This window comes from Mustela nigripes, chromosome 1 (genome assembly GCF_022355385.1).
Source record: "Mustela nigripes isolate SB6536 chromosome 1, MUSNIG.SB6536, whole genome shotgun sequence".
NCBI lineage: Eukaryota > Metazoa > Chordata > Mammalia > Carnivora > Mustelidae > Mustela > Mustela nigripes.
Window position 1 is genome coordinate 212,470,713 of NC_081557.1, and position 23,024 is coordinate 212,493,736.

Genomic DNA, 23,024 nt, shown 5'->3' on the forward strand with positions numbered 1-23,024 from the left:
CTCTTTCAGCTTCAAGATTTTATGACTTTCTTTGATAGGCAATTTCTTAAATCTTTCCCTTAGGATGAGAGATTTCATCATTAATGTTGTGTTTGGTTTGTCAGAATCACTTTTCTGATTTTCTGCTTGTATCAAAATGTGTCAGAAGCACATCTCTGGTCCAAATGGATTTTGAAATACCAGTTTCCTAGCCAGCAACCAGGAAGCTTGGTTTTTCAATCAGTTACAAATTCCTTTTACATGCCAGGAAACAGACTATTCTGGACTCTAATTTCAGTCAGACAAGGTCAAATTATATAGTAACACCTGAGGTTAGAGTCATCAGCCAGGAGATGGACTTTACCCTAAAATCAGTTAGACTCTAATTCAGACTAATGGTGCATCTGACTTATTCATCTTGGTAGCCTTGCTCGATTCCCTGCAGATGTTTCTTATTTCAGTTTCCAGAAACATTGCTGGTGATTTATTTGCTGAAATGCATGACCACTCACTTGTTTTTTCTGCTGATGAATGATTTATTACCATCTATTATGCATGGGAGACAAAGTTGTTTTATTCCTACATTATTTTTGTTTTTATTTGCTATTTGCTGGTACACAGTGGAAAAGTTAGGAAACAGATCTCAATGGTGATAAATGTGTGGTTGTATGTCTGGGTTTGTGCAAAGTCAAAGGCCAGTTACTCCACCTATAATATCGTAGTTTGGGGAGCCTCATCCTGGACCTTCTTGTAGGCACTGGGACATAGAGGTTGACTATGGAAAGCATGTGTCCTACTTTCTGAGTTCATAAGTGACACCTTATTTTTTAGCTATGGATTCCCCATAAGAAATGTTTATATAGTGTTCACTTTGTGTCAGGCCTGGTTCTAAGCACTTAACCTATATTATCTCATTTAATGTGCACATCAACTCTATGAGGTAAGTACCACTATCATTTTAACTTTATACATGAGAAAAATGAGCCATAGAGTTTAAATAATTTTCCTAAAATCACACAGCATAAAAGTAATTGATTTTCTGATATGAGACTTTAAACCATTGCTCAGGGAGTATCAAAGTAGAAAGCATCTTAGATTCATGAATGTCAAGTGCTCCCCTTCGTTTACCTTGTGTTTTCTCTCTTGGCCTGCATTTCTCTATTCTATCAGCTTCTCTTAGTACTAGGCCTTCATTTAGTCTATATGCACAGCTTGTCAGCACACACAGGCCCATACATGTACACATACTAGAATTGCTAGTTGCTGTTACAAGTACACAGACAGCATATACTTAGTGCTATTTGTTCTAACGAGTAGATTTGAAACTCAGTGTATTTGTTTTATATTGTTGCATAACAAATTACCAAACACTTAGCAGCTTAACATGGCATGTATTTATTATTTCACAGTTTCTGGGAGTCAAGAATCTGGAACAGCAGAAGTTCCTCAACCCTAGGGTCTCATCGACCTACAATGACAATGTCAGCCTAGTCTGTGTTTTCATCTGAAGACTTGATGGGGAGGATCTGTTTCTGGGTTCACTCAGGTTGATGGCAGAATTCAATTCCTTGAGGATATCTGACTACTAAAGACCCTTCTTCTTCTCCTGCTTCTTCTTCTTCTTCTTTTAAGAAAGGGAGAGAGAGAATCTTAGTATATGTGCTGCCGAAGAGGGCACGGAGAGAGAGAATCTTAAGCAGGCTCCATGCCTATTATGGAGTCCAACACAGGGCTTGATCTCATGAGATCATGTCCTGAGCTGAAATCAAAAGTTGGACACCTAACTGGGCATCCAGGTGCTCCAACACTGACTCTTTTTTTTTTTTTTTAAAGATTTTATTTATTTATTTGACAGAGATCACAAGTAGGCAGAGAAGGAAGTAGAGAGAGAGGGGGAAGCAGGCTCCCTGCTGAGCAGAGAGCCCAATGCAGGGCTTGATTTCAGGACCCTGGGATCATGACCTGAGCTGAAGGCAGAGGTTTTAGCCCACTGAGGCACCCAGGCACCCCTCATCCAACCCTGACTCTTAATAGCTGTTGGCTGGAGGCCATGCTCCACTCCTAGAGGTTGCTCACATTTCCCTGCCATGTAGTCCTCTTCAGAGGAACATGACTATTTACTTTCCCAAGGACTACAGGAGAATCTTTATAATTCTAGTCTGCTAAGACAGAGTATTAGAGAACAGAACTTAATACTAGAATGACATCTGTTATTTTTTCCATAATCCATTGATTATAAGCAAGCCACAAGTATTGATTACAAGCTTGCACCCAAGGGCAGGCAAGATACAAGGGCATGACTTATTATTATCGGACCCCATCTTTGACTGTGTCTTCTGCAATCACTTCCCCTGTGCAGCCAGTTCTTACCCTACTGGCTAGTCTGGGGCATCCAAATGACACTCAGACTGTTATTTGGTGAGTGAAAGGACAAGAAATGGGAGGCAGTGGAAGGAAAAGCCAGAAAATGGGATTGGAAGGATGATCATGACCAATGTCTTCAAGATATTAAGTTTAAATCCTCTTTTCCATTCACCTGTTATAGGTTTCTTATTGTCAAATGCCCTCATCCAGGTGCCCTTTTCTCTGAGTGAGACATATCCAACTCTTGTTTTGTGTCGTTTGTGTTAAAATCCAAGTTAGGCTAAATATTACAGGAGTGACCCTAGGATGGTGTCTTGAACTTCATAAGCTTCTGTTTCTTGGGAAATGGGAATCACATCATCCACCTTACTGAATTGTTGGGTGGCTGTGCCAAGTTATCAGCATATCATAAGTGCTTTATCTGTACCCATTGCCTTTCTTATCTCTCCATTCCTCTCCTTTGAGAAAACCTTTTCTCTGTGGATTCATTTTTTTATTTCAAAAAACAGAATTTTTCATTTGGTGAGGCTTATGCTTTCTCAGGAATAATCCCATTCCAGTTATATTTCTCCAAGTCTCAACCCAAGACTCCCTAATTCTCTTGGGGGAACCTGGCTGTTAATCGTGAGTTACTTTTACAGCTGGTCTCATCTATTGAAATTTCCCCAGATTTAATCTTTGAAGGGTGACCTAAGCACTTGGAAGGATGACATGGTCATTGCTTCTTTACATGGTGTAAACTAGTTCTAATTTTTTGTTTATGTGCATAATGCACTTCGCAAATATTTGATGCTATCATCACTTCTCCCATTCTCATGAAAATGCATACCTGAAGAGATTTCATTGTTCTATGCTTTAGTTCTAATTTCTAAGCAACTTCCTTAAGACTTAGAGTCTCGATATCTATTGAATTTTTCTAGAATCAGTCCATATTTAGAGTATTCAGCAACCAGGGGACATTTCCTACACTTTCTTTTTAGTAGTCGGTGACTTACTTCGGAATAGATGGTGCAATTCTAGAGGACCTGAGATAAAGACATTCTCGGGAAGCACTTTTAGTTCGATTGCCAAGTAATTTTTCTTAGAACATACCAAAGCAAGAGGATCATGAAAGCCTTGGAAGTAGGCTCAGGACTTTCGGGAACAGAACCATGTGCGTCGAACTCACAGTATGGTCTAGGAGAGAGTGTGCAAGCAGGGAACCCACATGTAGAAGAAAGGAACACTGATTTCCCAAAGATGATTTATTTGTCACATTTATTTTTCTATTATTTTCTCCTTCTGAAAGATTTATATTTGGCCCAAGGTGGGAAGAAAGCAACTTCCCAGCATTACTGTGCTGATAATATACTAGTAATCTTATTTATCTGCCTGATCCAAAGCCTTTGAGTAAAGGGGGAAATGTTCCCTCTGACCTTACTTTCCTTGGGTGGAGGACTCTACATTCCTGGAGCTGGAACTCCTGCCACTTAGATGAAACATTCATCTCCCATCCTTGGTCTGGCCATTATACTTCTTATGCTTGGAACTTTTTATTGGAACCTCCTGACCTCTGATTCAATTAATGTTCCACAGTTTTATTCTCTGTTCCTGTATTAAATAGTTATAATGCAGACACTGATATAATTTGCACAGAGCTTGAAACAATATCAAATAATGTTCATTCTCTTTGTTAGCTGTTTCAGGGAGCTACACTTTCCTACTCCAACAGAGTCCTCCCTTTGGGCACTATTTGGTTTGTAGTTTTTCCATTTAAAACAAAATAAGACAAAAGTTTGTATTTCTTAATCTCCTTGTCTATTCTCCACTGCTTCCCCCAACATTTCTCTGAATTATAAAACCATCTCTTCTTCTAAAATTGTTTTTTTTTCCTCTCAACAGTGCTTAAAGTAACCCTTTTTCATGGCACATTCATCAAGCTGTGTCTTCCCTAAAGGTTAAAATCGACTGCACAATTCATTTCTGAGAAGTTCATTTTAGTTTCTCCTAGATTTGTCCAATCTGCAATAATGGACTTGAATTGGAAATACACACCACACACATTCGCTGCTACTCCCAATCCAGCTGTTATTTCTTAGGACGTCTCCATGGTTCTGCCTTATCTCTGAACTCCAAAGACATGTTGCTCCCTTTCCTTAAACAACTTCGTACTGAGCCAACAAACTCCCTGCACCACTGGTCCCACTTTATATTTTACATCATCTATCTTTTACCGTACTAGTCCTAGAAGTAAATCTCCTATTCTCCCAACGCCTCCCAAATGGTCCAGGGTTAATTCTACTTAGTGCAATGGAGAGCTGATAGCCCTGTCCTGTGAATTGCTGGCCCCTTGCCTTGTTTCCTCAAACAGACTATTAATTCCCTCAAGGCAGAGACTGTGTGTTATTCACTGTGTTCCTTCCAAACACTCAATGGAGCTTTATTGAATGAGTGAGTTCATCCCCATCATAGGCAGGAGGGCACTGCAAACTGGAAAATTTAAGTGAGCTTCCCATAATCACATAATTGTAAGAATTCAAGGCAGGATATAAATCTTTACTTAATGGCTCTAGAGCCAGATTTTCTCCTGCAACATGCTATCCGTGTTTTGTTTATTTATTTGCTGTGGGTTGAAATTCATATGTTGAAGCCTAATTCCCAATGTGGTTGTATTAGGACATGCAACCTTTGGAAGGCATTAGTGTCCTTGTAATAGAGACCCCAGTGAGGCTCTTGCCCTTTACGGCACTGTGAGTACACGGCAAGAAGATGGCCGTGGATGAACTAGAAAGTGTCCTTCATGAACTGAATATCCTGGTGCTTCCGGCCTCTCAAACTGTGGGAAATAAAATGTGGTTGTTTATAAACCACCCAGACTACGATATTCTGTTTACAGCAGGACAAATGAGCTAAGATATTGTGACAAAATATCAAAATTTAATGGCTTAAAACAACCATTTATTTTGTCCTCAGTTTTGTTGGTCAAGTATTGGGGGAGGACTGAACTAGGTAGTTCATCTGGTACCTCCTGGTACAGTTAAGTCTAGAGTATCCACTTGTCAATGGCATATCCCTCTCATGTCTTGACCTTGGGGCTCCTTGGTGCCTCTCTTTCTCCATCCTTAGGGATTCTGTACATGATTTGGGATTATCAAAACTGGTATTATGTACTCTATTGCACCTGGCTCCCAAGAGGTAGCATCAGGCCAGTTAAAGGCTATATTAAGATCTAGCAGTGTCACCTCTGCTGTAGTCTATTGCTCAAAGCCAGTCACAGGGCTTGTGCAGACACAAGGAGGTGAAGAAATAGGCTCTAAGTTTTGATGGGGGTGAGGCAAAATTACCTTGTAGTATCCAGTTTGAAAATACAATCTTCCACAAATCATATATTCAGTAGCTAAATGTATGAAAGGAAAAATTTCCTCCTTCTTTCATTTAGTAAATTTTCTGCACACTGCTACTATGTTGTATGCATTCCACAAATGATGAAGGCATGCCTCCTGCTTTCAAGGTGCAACATTCTGGGAGGAGAGACAAGAGAAGTGGTGTATTAGTCAGGATGTACTATGTAACAAAACACCTCAAAATGTCGTGGCCTGAAAAGACTTGTTTCTTTGGTTCATGATTTGGTGACTTATTGATTTAGGGTGGGCTCTGGTGGGTTGTTCTAACTTAAGTCATACTTACTCATGATTCAGTGGTCAGCTTTGGTGAGACAGGCAACTTTACTGGTCTTGGCTGGGCTTTCTTAATTGTTTTAGGCTTGACAAGTTGTAGGCTAGTCTAGAATAACCGTGGCTGGGCTTCCGGACTCTCCACCATGTCGTTTCTCATGGCCTTGACTTGAAACTGACACAAAGTCACTTCTGAGGCTTTCTACTGGGCAAAGCTAGTTATAAGGCCAGCCAAGATTCAAGAGGCCAGGAAGTAAATGGACTCAGTTTTGATGAGAGAAAGTACAAAGTCACACTGCAAAAGGCAGGGATACAGAATGACTATTATTTTTGGTCACTATGCTATCCATCCATGAAACGTACTAATCAATGTCAAAAGAGTGTGGTAATTGTGATGGGCTATAGGGTGCAGAGGAGTGATACTCTATGAACCTTCAGGCATCCAAAGGGGATGGGAAGTGGGGAGTAGCATGAGAAAGGAGGAGGGAAAACTTCACTTTAGTGTGGAACCTGAGGATGCATAGTGGGCTTCTAAGACTGCATGGAAAACAGAAATTTGCAACATTGGTCCTGCCTCAAAGCCTACTCAGTATTCAAGATCTTTATCTCTGAGTTCTTGTTAGGCATGCTACACAGCTGCCCTGATATTCCAGCTGAGAAAAACAGAACCAGCAGGGAACCTGGAGATAAATTCTCATACACTTCCTCTAGGGCAGATAGGTCCGTCCGTCCTTTTACATTAGCCTGTTAGAGATGTATTGCTAAAATACCATACACTGGGTGGCTCAAACAACAGAAACTTATTGTCTCACAGTTCTGGAGGCTGGAAGTTCAAGAGCAAAATGTTGGGAGGTTTTGCTTCTTCTGAGACCTCTTTTCTCAGCTTGTAAGTGACTGTATTTTTCCCTCTGTCCTCACATGGTTTTCTCCCTTTGTGGGTCTGGATTCTGATTTCCCCTTCTTACAAGGATAGAAATCAGACTGGATTAGGGCATGCCCTTGGCTTCTCATGTAGAATTATCACCTTTATAAAAACTCTATCTCCAAATAACTAGGAGTTAGAATTTCAGTACATGAATTGTGGAGGATACAATTCATCCCACAATACCATGGATACCTAATATCAGAGTCAAATCTTGAAGTTCAGAGTTTTCTTCATGAAATCTGTAGCGTCTTGGCTTTTGGCTGAAAGTTTCCTTCCCTCTGCTTTCCAGATGACTTTTGTTCCTAAAAAGGATGCTTGTAACTGGTCTCATCTCTCACTATGTGTTCTGCATGTCTCCCTCCTTGGGAATGTCTCCAAAGTCAATAAAAAGGCAGAGGAAACTCAGAGCCCAGAGGTAAGAGACGACCTGGTTCACAAACAAGCGTGTTAGCCGTTGGCACATGTGAGGGATGTTATCTTTAAATTAGTTGGGGAAAATTAATATTACTCACTCTCTCTGCTCACCCTTATTGTCTGCTCTGAGAATCAGCAGGGCCAGAGCCACTGTAGATAATATTTTTTAATTAAAAGGAAAATAACTTCTTGTGATTAATCTGCTTCTTTGGGGACTTGATCCAGAATCTCATAAATCTAACATGGAAGCATGTGCTTGTTCACTGGCAGATGTCCTCCCTCTCAAACAGCCAGGAGCTGGGTAGGAGGGGAAGCTGCCCAAACAAGAAAAAAAAAAAAAAAAAAAAAAAAAAAACCCATCAGGGTAGACCTAAGCCAGGAAATGAGAGGCCAGACTCCAAGGAGACAGGGAGATCTCATCTGGGGCAGAATTCCTGGCAAGGACAGCTTTTCACACTATGCCCAAGATAACAGGTGTTGGTAGCAGGAGGTTTGAGGTGAAGGTTCTGGGCCCCTTGTCTGAGACCCTTTGAGAATGTCTGAGACTCAGTTTTCTCATATTTAAAGTGAGACTAGATGGACATCTGTCTCAAAGGGAACAGTTATACAAAAGGGAGTCTGAGCTCTATAGCCAGGTTGCTCAATTTTAGTTTTGAATTTGGAAGACTCCACTGTCTTGTGACTTTAACTGGTCACTTAAGCTCTCTTCTGCTTCCTTCTGTGAAAGACAGAATAAGAAGGGCTGTCTCATGGGGCTTTGTGAGGACTGAATATGTTTAAACACATCAAGTGTTAGAGCATGGTGTAGGAAACACCAAATAAACATTTGCTCTTACAAGACAATGTGCGCACACAAAACATCTTCTGCATTATTAAAGCAAATGGGATCTTAGTGGGGAAAGGATCCAGCCTCCATTTTCAGAGATAGAGAAATGGAGTTTCAGAAAGAGGATGAGACTTAGAGCATAGAGCAAGTTATGAGTAGGGCCAGGACCAGGATGCAGGTTTTCAAACTCAGACTAGAATTATGTACAAAAAGTGTGTGGTGTTGAGATTCCTGCCAGGCTTATAGTCCTCTGACAACCTAGAAGTAAGCCACTTATGGCAGTCCGGGTAGCCCCAGGCAGCACCATAGGCAGGCAGGAGCAGCACATACCAGGACTTGTCTACACTGCTGGCACCAGGCGGTGTGCCATACCCATAAACTCATCTCATCTTCCCACCAGCCTGCAGGACAGCCCTGTTAGACAGATGTGGCCGTCCAGGCTCAGGGGAATTATATAAGTAGCCAAAATGCACACTCTGCAACACTGAAGCTGGCGCCTTTAACAAAGATTAGTCTACCTCTGAAAGGCTAAAGCATAGCAAAGCTGCGTCTCCGAGAGAGAGGGCTCTGGTCCATGTACCCCCTGCAGTTTCCTTTTCTCCCTTGCACTCCCTTAGACCTCCACGGTGTTCACTGTTGTGGCCTCCTCTTCATATAAGAAAGGATCAGAGACTTATTCTCACTAAGGTGACAGTGCCTGAGGAACATTTCAAATGTTGATTCTTCCCCTTGTCCATCAGTCCTCCCAGTGCACTCATCACACTAAGATCATGTGCCATTGAACACCAGCCAAAAGTTGGGTGGTTGGTTCATTTGTACCAAGGGCTATAAAAAACAGTTGCAAACTTGGGCTATTGTTAATAACCTACCTGGGAGATTTATGAGGCCTGACAGGCAGAATCATGGTCCTATTTTACAGATGACAAAAGTGAAGCCCTGGGAGATGAGTCCAGAGGCTACTATGCATCAGGCACTATTTAAGTGAATTAATGAGATCTTGGATGTTACTTCTATTCTGGTGCTCTCTCCTTGTATTAGAACAATCAAGAGCTCCTTTGCTTGGAGATCTTGGTGGTAAGAAGGAAGCTGGGTTTGCCTAGACCATGTTCAAAATGCTCATAAATTGGTTTTTCACTCATTTAAGACTTTCATGAAACAGAAGTTCTACCTATCATATCAAAGCCCCTGAGCTACCCCCTGAGAAAAAGCCAGGACCCACTGTCCACCGACAGATCATGAACCTGTTTCTCAGCCACGGAAGCCACTTGCACATATGATCATCCTGATTAATGTGGGACACAAGAATTGGATAGCACTTGATTCAAATGTAACTTTTCCCTCTTTCTTTCTCTGGCCATAGAGCTACAGAATTTCAGAGCTGATGAGATACTTGGAGAAAACTTCAGCAAATGCTCCTTTTAGAGAGAACATCAATGTGGCACCAAAAAGTGGAGCATGGACTGGGATCCTTGTTTATAACTTGCTCATCCATTAATTCCTCCATTCACTGGCCAGTAAGTATTTTTGAGCATCCAGTGTGTCTCTGCACAAAGCAGAAAGACAAGGATAAGTCATGGCTTAGTCCCTCAAAAACTGCCTGATTTTGTGTTATCAAGCTTTTCATTAAAAATGTTAAATAAATCCCCACATTAGACCTCTTTGCTTGCTTGAGCTGCCAGAACAAAGTACCACAGAGACTGAGAGGCTAAACAACAGAAATGTATTTATTCTTTCTGGGTTCTGGAAGCTAGGAGTCCAAAACCAAGTGTTTGGTTCCTTCAGAGACCTCTTTCCTTGGATTGCAGATGGCATCTTCTCCTTGTGTTCTCACCTGGTCCGTCCTCTGTGTCTGTGTCCTGAGTATATGTACCAACTGTACAGGACTAGAACCCAATCTAATGACTTCGTTTTAACTTCATTACATCTTTAAAGACCCCATTTCCAAGCACAGTCAAATTCTGTTCTGCTGGGGGCCATCACTTAGCCCATCATAGTGTCTTTGTGATTTCTGATCTTTTTGCCTGGAACATTCATGCCTCAGATATTTACATGCCTTGCCTCTCCTTCCATTCTGAGCCTCTGTTCAAATATTCCCCTTAGAGGGATTGTCTGATCATCATTGTTAAAAGAATAATTCTGGGGGCACCTTGGGTGGATCCAGTTGGTTAAGTGTCTTACTTTGGATCAAGTCATGATCTCAGGGTCCTGGTATTGAGCCCTTAGGCTTCAGTCTCTGCACTCAGCAGGAAGCCTGCTTCTCTCTGCCCCTACCCCTGCTATCTTTTTTTTTTTTTTCCTCAAATAAATAAAGTCTTAAAAAAAAAAAAAAAAGAGCAATTCTGGTCTCTCCCCCCCCCCCTTTCTCTCTTTGTCCTTCCCGCTTGCTTTATCTTGATTTTTTATCATTGACCTCATGGATACACACATGTTAATTGATTTATTTCTGTCTCTCTTACTGTAAGGTAAGTTCCTAGAGGGCAATGGTTTTGTCCATCTTGCTCACTGACTTATCCCAAGGGCTTTGAGCCATGCTCAGCCAGTACTGGGAGATCCACATACACTTTGCGAATGCATGCATGCATGACTGAATGCAGGTACCATCCTCTGTGGAATCTTCTCGTTCCTCTGCATTTGTTTTGAAATTGATCAGTTTACAATCCTTCTCATTCAGGAATCTCATGGAAGTCTGGAACCCCTTTTCACTTTGGATCCCCAGAAACCAGAAACTTGTCAGGCTCTCGATATAAGTCTAGGAAATGTATGTGCATATAATTGTTAATATTCCAACAAGGATGCCTATCATGTTATGCTGTTGTTTTCAGAAGGACTCACATGAGAAATCTCTTTTAGAATTTAGTAGTGGGATAAAAAAATGTAATTTTGTCCCATGAGGAATTTGTTCATTTATAGCTTTCTTATAAAGAGGGCTATGTTAGATTTTTCTTTTGTGTCCTGGCTGCAAAGAAATGCAAAGCCAAATCTGACACGTAATTAAAAAACATCATTGACACTTGTGGTTCAAATGTTTCCCTCTCCATCTTTCTTAATCCTGAGTTTGCTTTTCAATGTTTAGAATATATTTAGAATCTTCTTACATCTTTAAAGTTGCTCTCAATATGTTTCGGAATGAAATAAGAAATAAGTAAAATGAATAATTTTTTTTTTAAAGATTTTGACAGAGAGAGATCACAAGTAGGCAGAGAGGCAGGCAGAGAGGGAGGAGGAAGCAGGCTCCCTGCTGAGCAGAGAGCCCAATGTGGGCCTCGATCCCAGTACCCTGAGATCATGATCTGAGCCGAAGGCAGCGGCTTAGCCCACTGAGCCACCCAGGCGTCCCAGGTAAAATGAATAAATTTTAAAAGTGAGACTATAAATGTTTAGCAGACATTGAATAGTAATGGGGAAGGTGAATGACGTTGAGGTCTGGAGAGCTTTCAGGGAGAAATGGAACAGATCTGCCTGTCCTGTACCTCCCACAGCCACCCCTGCCCCTATCCCGCCACCCTTCGTTATAGTACCCAGAGCAGGGAGGGAATCCTGGAGAACATGCAGAAAATTATAATGAACTATGGAGAAGGACAGGCAGACGCTGGGAAGATCACTACCCATTAAATCACACAGAATCTATACCATGAAACATATTTGGAAATTGCATGCAAATGAGCCCTAGTCATTCTTCTCAGAAATCAGAGAGTTTTGAAAAATGGGATTATGTTGCATGTTCCTGGGGTTTTCTTCATTGTTATTACTTAATTCTGCAATATCTGCCCCCAAACCTCCAAGTCATAGAATTTTCTTGCCAGATGAGGATTCTGTACTTGGATTCCAGGGGCAACCATGGGATTGATGGGTTTAGGAGATTTTTTCTCCCAGTGATATTTCATGCAGAATGGACATTTTTTCTTGAGTGTACAGTTTCCTCTGGTTCTCAAACAAGTCTATGATATTGCAAGCCCTCCCAAACTCCCTCTGATAAAAATGTTGACTGGCATTGAGTATAAAACTTACCATTTAGAAGTGAGGAAGATGAAGCTCAAGGAAGAAAGACTTTCCCAGGATCAGGTTGATATCATAACTGTACCCTGAAGGCAGACCCATTTTTAAGCTGAGACTAGAAGATTGTTATTATAAGAGTACAAGACTGCAGGGTGCCTGGGTGGCTCAGTTGTTAAGTGTCTGCCTTTAGCTTGGGTCATGATCTCAGGGTCCTGAGATTGAACCCTGAGATTGGGCTCCCTGCTCAGCGGGAATCTTGCTTCTTCCTTTCCCACTCTCCCTCTTGTATTCTCTATTTCTCCCTCTCTCTCTCTAATAAATAAATAAATACAATTAAAAAAAAAAAGGAGTACAAGACTGCTTGTGGGTTGGAGAACTGGTGTCTTCTGTGATGAGGTGATTTTGCCACTCCACGTACACTCAGACGTGTTTGGGGTAATTCGACATTTCCTTGGGGCTCTAGACAGCTCAGAGAAGCTCTGGCATCCACAACTGTCTTAGGGCAGCTCCTACTGTAACAAAAGTACAAAACAATGGGTGGCTTTTAAACGGAAATGTATTTCTCATAGTTCTGGAGGCTGCAAGTACAAGAGCAGGGCATCAGCATGTTCAGGCTCTGGTGAGAGTTATTTCTGGGGCTGCAGCCTGCTGGCTTCACATTGTACCCTCACATGGTGGAAAACAGACAGAGCTCTCTGGTGTCTCTTTATAAAGCACTAATCTTATTCATGAGGGCTCCACCCTCAGGACCTGCTCATCTACTAAGAACCCCACCTCCAAATACCATCACATTGGGGGTTAGGATGTCAACATATGAGATTTGGGAAGACACAAACATCTAGTGTATAGTGAGAATCTTCTTTGTAGATACCATTGATGCAGGTATTTGGGGACTTTTCTGCCTTCTAGAGAAGCAAATCTAATTTGCACAGGTGCTTGAGAAGCAACATGCATTCTGTCTCTACTTTCAATGCTCATACTTCTGTGTAAGAAGAAAATCACCTTCCCAGGGAGGCAAGGGGAAGATGGAATATGTTGCTAACTGGGTTGCCCTGGCTGAAACAAGGGTGTCTCGCCTTTTTGTTTTCATAATTTGCATGCATAAAAGGGGTGAATTTTCATAGTACATTTCTGTCTAAAAGAGAGTCTTCCCTTCTTATATCTCAGAGAAGGAGAGAACAAGGCCTTCACTCAAGCTGCATTTGGGCAACAAATTTCCATTTTATTTCTCAGGTGAGTCTAAGCCAAAGATCAAGAAATAGAGATCCTATTGGGTGAAAGATAGACTGAGGTATGGGGCTTTTCTAGAATCCTCACTAACTGTCAATGAAGACAAGATGCAGGCAGAGAGACTTGTGTTTACTTCCCTGTCTTTTCAGCATAATTCCATGGCTGGCAAAATCCGGAGACATTAGCTGAGCTTAATTTACATGCTTTCCCGGAGGAATGACCCGGCTACCTTGAGTTGTTCTTAAGATTTGATTTGCATTTACGCCCCTGAGCCAACAGATAGAACAAAAGCAGATGGATTTGGGACCATTGCCAACTTCTTTGCAAATCTTAGGTTAAAGACTGCTGAGAGGGTGTGGTAGTTTTCAGCCACGTCTGTAGACTGGGGACATAGAGTGAGGGCTTGAAAACCAGGAGCTCAGTTCAGTGTTGGCTGAGGATCTTCTTTGTTTGAAGGATTCTTCTGAGTACTAGGGCTTTAACAGTAACTTTCAACTTCTGTTCTTGAGAAGCTCATGGTCTTGTCAGGAAGTTGGATACACAACAGGATATACAATCCAATCTAACAACTAAATGACAGCAGTATGAATAGGGAATCACAGTAGGAGACATAACCCAGTATGGGAAGGAACAGGGAAAGCTTCCTTGAGAGATGATACCAAACTGGGTCTAGAGATTGATAAGGAAATAAACAAAAGCATCACAGGCAGAGGAAGCAAGGTAAGCAAGATATGGGGGTCAGTAACCTTAGGGTGGACCAATGATGGCAAGAAGCTCACGACTATGGGTGTGTGAGTGGGCTGTGACACAGGGGAGTGGAAGGGTTGAGTCCTTGTGGGGAGGAAATAATCCTTACCTTTTCAACAAACATGAACACTCTCACATGTAGGAATCCCACGGAGAGATTTGAGTTGCAAACCAATTATTCTGGTGACCTGAGTAGAGGATGGCTTGGACAGGAGGAGATCATAGGAGAGGTCAGCTGGAAGTCACTGAGAGCTGAAGGTCTAATGAGGTCAGAAGTCACAGGCATAGGAAAGAAAGGAACACATTGGCATACATTTCTGGAGTAGCATCAGCTCATCTGGAGATAAGGGACACCTGGAGGAACTGTGTCTTGCTCTAAGACATGGGAAGATAGAACTGAGTACAACAGTAGACCCATGACTCAGAGTTAACTGGTGAAAAAAATGAAGAGCCTGGTTCCTAATGCATTGAATAGACCTTCTGTGTGAGCTGTTTGAAGGGCTCCAAAGGCTCTAGGCATGATGTTGCTGAGCTAGCTAGATAAACTGGCTGTCTCCCGAGGACCTGATTTTATTTTTTTCCCAAGAAGAAGAACAGCACAAACAGGAAAAGCATTCCCAAAGACCCTCCCACAGCAGAACACTCTGAGCAATTGGTCCAGCAGGAGCTTCTCTACTGAGTCCTGGGGAGATCAGCAGTAGACTCGCAACTGGAGCCTGGGGCTGCTTCTCAAGAAAAATTGCATAGAGGGGATACAGGGTGCCAAGGATGGAAAGATGAAGTCCCTCTTGGGAGCATCCATGGACTGGACAAGTTGCTGTTCTGCCAAAGAGCATGACTTTCCTCAGAATCCTGGGCTCAAAGCTAAGCTGTGACATATACTTTATAATTCCAGTTGCTTTCTTTGTCTATTATGGGCTGAAATGTGCTCCTACCAAGTTCATATGTTGAAGCCTTTACCCCTAGCACCTCAGAATGTGAATGTACTTGGAGATGGGATCCTTAAAGAGATGACGCACCTAAGGTGGAAGCCGCAAAGTGGATTTACTAGGGAAAGCACCCTCTAATTTGAGTCCTATTGTATCTTTTTAAAAAGATGTCTTTATTTATTTATTTTTTTTTTTAAGGGAGGAGGGGCAGAGGGAAAAGAAAGGAGTCTTAAGCTGGCTCGTGCTGAGCAAGGAGCCCTAGGAAGAACCCGAGGGTGGGACTCAATCTCACTGAGATGGTAATCTGAACTGAATTAAGATCAGACACATAACTGTCATTTATATTATATCTTGATCCTTCTCGATACCTAACAGAATCCTAGAGTGAAGGTATTCTCCTGAGTGGATATTACTTGTTTACTCCTATTTCTGGAGGAAACATCTATTGAGAACCTTGTTAAGCTTCAGGGACTGCGGTTGCAAAGGTGGTTAAGACAAAGTCTGTGCCCTAGGCAGGCAGACAGCTCAGCGAAGGGCTTGGCGATCCCTTCTGCACTACCACAGCAGAGCTGAGGAGTTGCAGCAGGGACTTCATGACCATGGGGTCTAGCCCTTCACAGAACAAAAGAACTTACCAATCACTGATCTGATAGGAGGTAAATCATGTGGAACAGCTTGGAATGCTCTCCAAATCGTTCTTTTCCTTCAGTAAGGCCTCACTCGACTGGATCTCTCCCTTCCAGTATCACCATGTTGGAATAACCTTTGATTCTCCCTCTCACAGATTCATCCAGATCTCATTGACCCACATATCTTTCTTCCATAACACACATCACAGTTTCTATAATTATCCATTTTCTTGGTGGTTATTTGATTAGTGTCTGTTTTCGCCACTAATATAGCCCTGATTATGAGCCTGGCACAATTCTAAGCACTTTACATATATTACCTCATTTTTATCCTCTCGACAACTCTATGAAGCAGGTATTATGACCTCTATTTTAGCAATGGGGACCTGAAATAACCTGCTCCAGGTCACTGGGAAACATCACTGTCCATATGCATTGTTGCTATTTCAGGTGCTGGCTCTAGAAAGTAGACTATTTAAGGCTCAACTCAGACCCCCTCACTTACCTCCCAACAATGCATATGGACCCACCATGACAGGTCTTAAACATATGTATGTTGAGTTGAGGAGTGATTCAGCATCATAAGCCAATACTATTCTAGACAAATGAACTCAGTACTGTGCAAGCAGAAATGATGAGCCCATTTATAGCTGATGTGGGTGGATCAAAGAAAATGACACACACGACCTTCATCTTTCTAAGTTAACTCAAGACCTCAGAATAAGAAACAAGAGAGCAAATACCTTCTCTCTCCCACTGCCACTTGATGCAGCTGAGGACTTGTCCTCCTGGTACGCCCCATGTGCCATGTCTGGGCTGAGGTCATGCTTTCCCAGCTGTCCTTCCTACTCTTCAGATCTGTGCATTTGCAATCAGCTACTCAAAGCAATTCTCTTTTCCTCACCCCTTTCTTCCTCCCCCAGACTCTATTAAGCTTCTGGAAACATAAAAGCAGCTAAGCTATTACCCGAACTGAACTTGAACTCTAAACCTCTGGAGATTCGCCCATCACTGAGTTGCAAGGCTCCCTGGGCTTCTGCAGCAATTTTGTGAAGTCAGAACAGTGTGCCCACAGGAGACACCGTATTTTATTTTTCAATCAAGCATGGGTGCCGTCAAGTATTGCTTAAGTGGCTCGATATCAACACTTTTTTTTCCCCCAAATAACTTAAGCTCGATGTGCATGAAGTTTCCTTGTGTGAAAATATGTTGGCTATCAAGATTTTCTGAAGCCCTGGTTTTCTTGTTCTGAGCAACAGCAGGCATTTCCTCCAGCTGTGATCCCTTGGGCCCTGTTCTGCAGGCAGAACAGGTCAACTTCCATCTTTCAGCAGTAAATACATTCTTATGACTCAAGATGAAAGCAGTCAGATTCAATGCCAGGGAAGCGGGTTGAGGGTGACCTCAGGTACTTTGTTCCTAGTACGCAGGGCTGCTTATATGTAAGTTGATGGCGGAATTCTATGCAGCTTTCAGACTAAGAAGTCTGAAAAGTCTGAGCCGGCATATAAGTGATTATTTCCTTGCTAGTTGCCACTCTGGCTGTTCAGAAGGGTGCTGCTTCAAGCAGAAAGATCCATGTTTTCACCATGAGTCCTTAACCTAAAAAGCAATCTGATTTTGCAAGTGAGAAGTTCTCATTTCCAGGATCCTGATTTTCACGAGATTTTCTGTAACACCTGTATTTTGCCAGTTCCCCTCCCTGGAGCAACACTTGTTCTGGACTGTGTGACCTGGATGTCTGTGTGCCCCCCATTCCCATTGTCATTCATCATGGCCAGAGGGACTCTCAACTTGGTGGTGCTCTACATCCATCCTGGGGACTCACCTTGTAAGGGTGGCAAGAGTGACGTAAGATCATAGCACATGAGGAAGAAGGAGAATGTCATGTGGCCGTAGGTCTTATCGGTCTCATCTTCAGAGGCATCCAAAGCAGGATGTCACACTCTGTCATCTACTAACACAACAGCAGCAATACCACAATCCCCCCAAACCACAGACACTCAGTGTTTGAGTCAGAGGCCCTCAGAGCCTTGGCTCTAACCTGCTCTGGGTTGATTCCCTCTAACTGGAGCAGCAAGTTTTAGGGGAGGACCACATAAAAGCACCTTGGAAATGAATATTTCTCATGTATAATTGCTAAGATATGCAAGTGGGTTGTAAACTGTAAAGCACACATTTGAGGCATTATTATTTAGAATATATCTGGGGGCGCCTGGGTGGCTCAGTGGGTTAAGCCGCTGCCTTCGGCTCAGGTCATGATCTCAGGGTCCTGGGATCGAGTCCCGCATAGGGCTCTCTGCTCAGCAGGGAGCCTGCTTCCCTCTCTCTCTCTCTGCCTGCCTCTCTGTTTACTGTGATCTCTCTCTGTCAAATAAATAAATAAAATCTTAAAAAAAAAGAATATATCTAGTTTGTTATTATGTAGAGGACTGTGATATTATTTATAGAACTATCATGATTATCTCAGTAAGAAAAACAGAAGATAAATAGGAGAATATCTAAAGTTGGAGAATTAATCTTAAACAATTTTTTTTCTTTTCTCTCTAATAGCTGGCTGAAAGGAGGTTTCATGGTCAAATACAATATTTACTTAGTGTTCACAGTATATATCATGGTTGTTTGTTCTTGTTCAGCATCTTTCATCTATAAAATTAAGCTCCATGAGGGCAGAAATGGTATCTGATTTGCTCACCATTCTAGCAAAGAGTAGGTCTTTCATAGATGTCCACGGAATGAGTGAGATAAAAAAAATAATGGTGTACATTTGTCACAGGATCTACTTTTCTGGAGGTCTGCAAGCAAAGACTGCATATCAACTATTGGGATTCAAAATGCAGCAGTTTTAGCCACTTTCAGGATGCCCTCAGATCTTAATAGTAAGTCAGTCTTTTCTAACATTTAATGAACAGCCAAATTGTCTAAGCTCATCATGCCTAGACCTACATGAGTTGCCTTAGTTCACCAACCAACCTTGGGGGATAGTGTTTTAAAATATAGACTTTATTATTATTATTCAGTTACGATGAGGCCCACAGACCAGGAGATGATAGCTGTTGGAAAGATAGTTTGTTACTCATGGTTCCCAAGAGGGAACCATGGAGACCTACACATGACAGCATTGGGGGTGGTCAGGAAGCAGAGGACTGAGGAAAATGTGAGCAGGAGCTTTTACTGTGGTTTCCTTGGGAAAGAACAAGCAAGGCAGGGTAAGCAGATTTAGGATTGGCTATTTTAAATAATTCAGTGCACTCTGGCACATTGGAGTTATTCCTAGTCATCTGGTAGCTGGCCTTGGGGTGAATAGAGCAGGACATAGGGGCCTGGAGTGTGAGACTTCGAGTGAGGAGGAAGCTGGATGCACACACACTGAATTGATTGGCTTGCATATCAAAATCATGCCGCCAGGCAAGCCTTCTACTGTTTCTAGGAACTGGCCAGCCCTAGGATGGGTGGTCGCTCCAGAGTCAGCAAGGCCCAAGATGATAAATCATTGATAATACAGAAAATAAAAAGGAATGGGCATTGTAAGGTGGTGTTGACTCATGCGTTTCTGTACAGGAAGATGTGGTTCTGAGAGGTAAGGTGGCTTGATGATGCTCCAGGAGCTGGAAAGAGGGAAAGCAGTAGAAAAGGGGTATTCATACCCCTGGACTCTTTTCCAACCTGTTGTGGGCAGCCTCTCTCAGCCACAGTTGTACCCTTTGCTTTGTATCAAGAAAATCTATTGTCCAAGAGCTATTCAGTTCAGTACTCTCTTTAGTAGCAAAAGTGAGAAGCCAAACTTAAACTATTTGAAACAAATAGGGCCATTTGTTGACCACTGTAGTGGGAAGGGCCAGGTTGTGGCTGAAGGATGTAATAATGGATCTTTTCTCTACACTTACCTTTGCTTCTCTCTCATATAGCTTCAGTATCTCCTCTTGCAGACAGTCTTCCATCACAAGACTGGACTCCCAACTTCCAGAAGCTTCTGGAAATTTCTCCCATCTTCACCACTTGCAAGGAAAGAAATCTTTCATTACTATGGGAGGACTGTAATTGGCATGGCTTGGGGCTACTCCACACACTAATTCTTGTTACCTGAAAAATGAGGTACTACCTTTACCCCAACTTAGACCTTAAGCCCATTTTGGTGGGGGGAAAGGAAAAGAGATTTATCACTAGAATATTTAGGGAGGTGGTGGTTATCTTTTATTTTTTTTTTATTTGAGAGAGAGAGAGAGAGAATTCTAAGCAGGCTCCATGCCCAGGACAGAACCCTACATGAGCTTGCTCTCACAACCCTGAGATCATGACCTGAACTGAAATCAAGAGTTGGATGCCCAATCAGCTGAGTCTGGGTGGCTCCCCAGGAGATGGTAGGAATATTTGATAAAATTCAAAGTTTGATTCTCAACTTCTCAGTTATAAAAATTGGAGGCTTTATTGATTAAACTGAGGCATACTTACCAGAACAAATTGTAGGAATATCCAAGCCATCATGTAATGGATGGGAAGAAAAAAAAATAATCTCTTTCATCACACAAAAGAAAAGTAAATTTAAAAAATCAACATAATTGTGAATGAAGGTTGAATTCTGTTTTGAATAAACATGAAAGACAAGGAGAGTATAAGTAGTCAATAATTTTAAGGAACAAGTCTTTCTGCGCAATGCAGCACCTGAGAGTTTGGGTTTTGAGAAAACCAAATTGGCCCTTCAACAAGGATAATTAGGCTTCCGCAACTGTCTCCAGAAGTTGGTCAGTATACACAGGAGACAACTGGTTCCCTCAGCAAACTGTGCACTCTTCCACCAAGAAATCTTGGTATTTCTTGGAAATTAAGGCAACGTTCTGTATTTGTGGGAAATCATGAAAAATGCACTCTTTGCCTGATTTGGCATCTAAAAGTCATCCACTCCATGGGGCAAAACTATACTGAACTGTTTGTCCTCCCCATCCTTTCCCAAGCCCATCTGCAATTTTCCTTAGTGGTTTAAATCTGAGCCTTCATAAGACAGCTATTTTAAGATTGGAACTCTAAATGGGGTATGGAGGGCTTTGAATAGAACTCTCCATCTGGGGTCCTCATCCACCCAACCATCAGCAAAGGAATACGTCAAGGTTTGCTAATCCCTGAATGTATCAAAAAATCCTACAGCAATCAGACATTAGCCAGCATAAGTAAACATGGTTAATGCACATAATGGCTGCTTCAGCTTATGGTTGGAACTGTAACAGTTTCCAGGTATGTAAAATCTTCTGGCAGATCAGAATTTCAAAGGACAGTGATGTGGATCACTGACTAATACAAATAGTAATAAAGAATTAACTATGTTACCTAAAATGTGTATTCAATTTTTGTGATAAGCAACATTTTTTCCAAGAATTTTTATTTATTTTCTTTAATTTTTTTTTCAGTGTTACCGAATTCATTATTTATGCACCCTACCCAATGCTCCATGCCATACGTGCCTTCCATAATATCCACCACCAGGCTTACCCAACCTCCTACCCTTCCTCCCCTGCAAAACCCTCAGTTCGTTTCTCAGGGTTCACAGTTTCTCATGGTTCATCTCCCCCTCCAATTTCCCCCAACTCACTTTTCCTCTCCATCTCAAGCAAAATATTTTTAAATATAAAGATCATTAAAGGGTTAATCTCTGAAAGGAAAGTATTTGGAACTATTAGTGAGAGTTTCAGGCCCAGCCTGGTGTGGTGATGGTGATGTAGGTGGTGATGATGTGTATTTAGGGTTTACATAGATGGAAACATTATATTTTTATAGAAGGAGAGGAGATTTCATTGCCTCAAGTCGTTGAGATCAGGTAGTAAGAGCCTGATGGGAAGGGGTTTCTAGAATTATCTTTAGATTATATGGGCAAAATATACCAGAACCGAACTCCTCCCCTCAGGGAAATTCTGGGATACCAGTAGGAGAAGGATATGAAATCACCACAAGAGTTTATTCTGAGGGATCAGAAAGCCACTTAGAACCCAAGGTCGGTGAAGTTTTAACAACTCGTCACATACAATGTATTCATTTTTTAGAGGGGAAATGTGAAGTTTAGAGTGGAGGGTTTGGAAAGTGAAATAACCTACTCATAACCAAATGTTCAAAGCACAAGTGATAAACAAAGCTAAAGGTGGATTTGTGACTTTCATTGACACATCACCATCTTCACTGTCACATGCTGAAGGAGAGATGCTTTTTTCTGAAGTATTTTACATGACTGTGTGCTTGTTTTGTTTGACTCAAAATGACAGAACCAAAATGTGGGTATCATAAAAGAGACCAATGAGCTAAATATATGGAAAGAGTTTTTGAGTGTTAGAGCTGTACCAAGAGGGAATGGGTCATCATGTCTTTGCTCAAAATTTAGTGAGAAAATGTGGAGATGTGATGAGTCCTCTCTCACTGCAAGGATTCAAGAAAAGCCTGACTACTTGTGAGAAAATCAGAAGTTTCCCTAGCATTGGATGTGTAGGTGACAGGGATGAATTTGAGAATCATAGAGTCTTACTGAATCTGAGCAGAGGTTTGGAATAGTTGTCAGCACATGGTGCAGGGACTAGGCCTTCCTCTGCCTTCCTATTTCTTTGGCAGTCTTCCATGATAAGCCTGTCCAACCTTAGGATTCATAAAACCCTGTGACAATTCTCAATGGTCATGCCAACGCCCCTTCAATTAGTGTAGAATACTCAGGAGGGATGTGTTCCTGAAGACTTCACATAGTTCAAGTATAACTTCATCCAAGACTATTGTTGACAAAAGATGGCAGACATTTAAGAACTCAACAAAATTTTCACTATTCATTATGCTGGTATCAACTGGCTTTTCTTTGGCCATGGGACAATTTATGAGAACATAATGATGTCCTGAAGATGCACTTTGATAGAGTGAAAATGCATGGGTTTTGGAATTAACAAAAATGCATTTCAAATCTTGGCTCAGATATGTAACCCCTCAATGGCCCAAGGAGATTTACCTTTCTGGAACCCCTGCCTTTTCATTTATGTGGTGTAGTAATAAGTTGTGTCTCAGAGGGTGCTTTGATGGTTTAGGGAGGTAGTATGTAATTCACCCAGCCCAGAACCTGATCTCTGGTGTTAATGACCTTTTGTCAGCTCCCATTGGTGAAGAGTTCTAGTTGTTTTAAAATATTTGTTTCTTTGACTTGTTGAATAGTACCCATTTACTTAAATTCCATTTCTAACAATGGATCCTGCATACAACACTTATATTTTTCTCACTATGCATAGTGCAGATATTTCTACCTCAAGCTCCCATATAGATCTTTGACGTCAGTGGAGCATAACAAACAGTATTGGCCGTGCCTGAGAATTCACA

The 23,024-nt window shown here is 41.8% G+C and overlaps 1 long non-coding RNA gene across 5 annotated transcripts in view; it reads left to right on the forward strand.

Moving 5' to 3' along the window:
- The window catches only part of LOC132004561 (uncharacterized), a 112,364-nt gene that overhangs the window by 78,465 nt on the left and 10,875 nt on the right, over nt 1–23,024 (forward strand). For 2 of the 5 annotated variants that reach the window (XR_009400542.1, XR_009400546.1), the window contains exons 3-4: nt 7,211–7,336; nt 9,522–9,675. This is a non-coding gene — a long non-coding RNA (uncharacterized LOC132004561). Of the gene's footprint in view, nt 1–7,210; nt 7,337–9,521; nt 9,676–13,324; nt 13,383–17,385; nt 17,437–18,468; nt 18,572–19,600; nt 20,965–23,024 lie in introns of those variants that run through there. The other 3 variants (XR_009400543.1, XR_009400548.1, XR_009400547.1) reach the window with 3 other exon arrangements.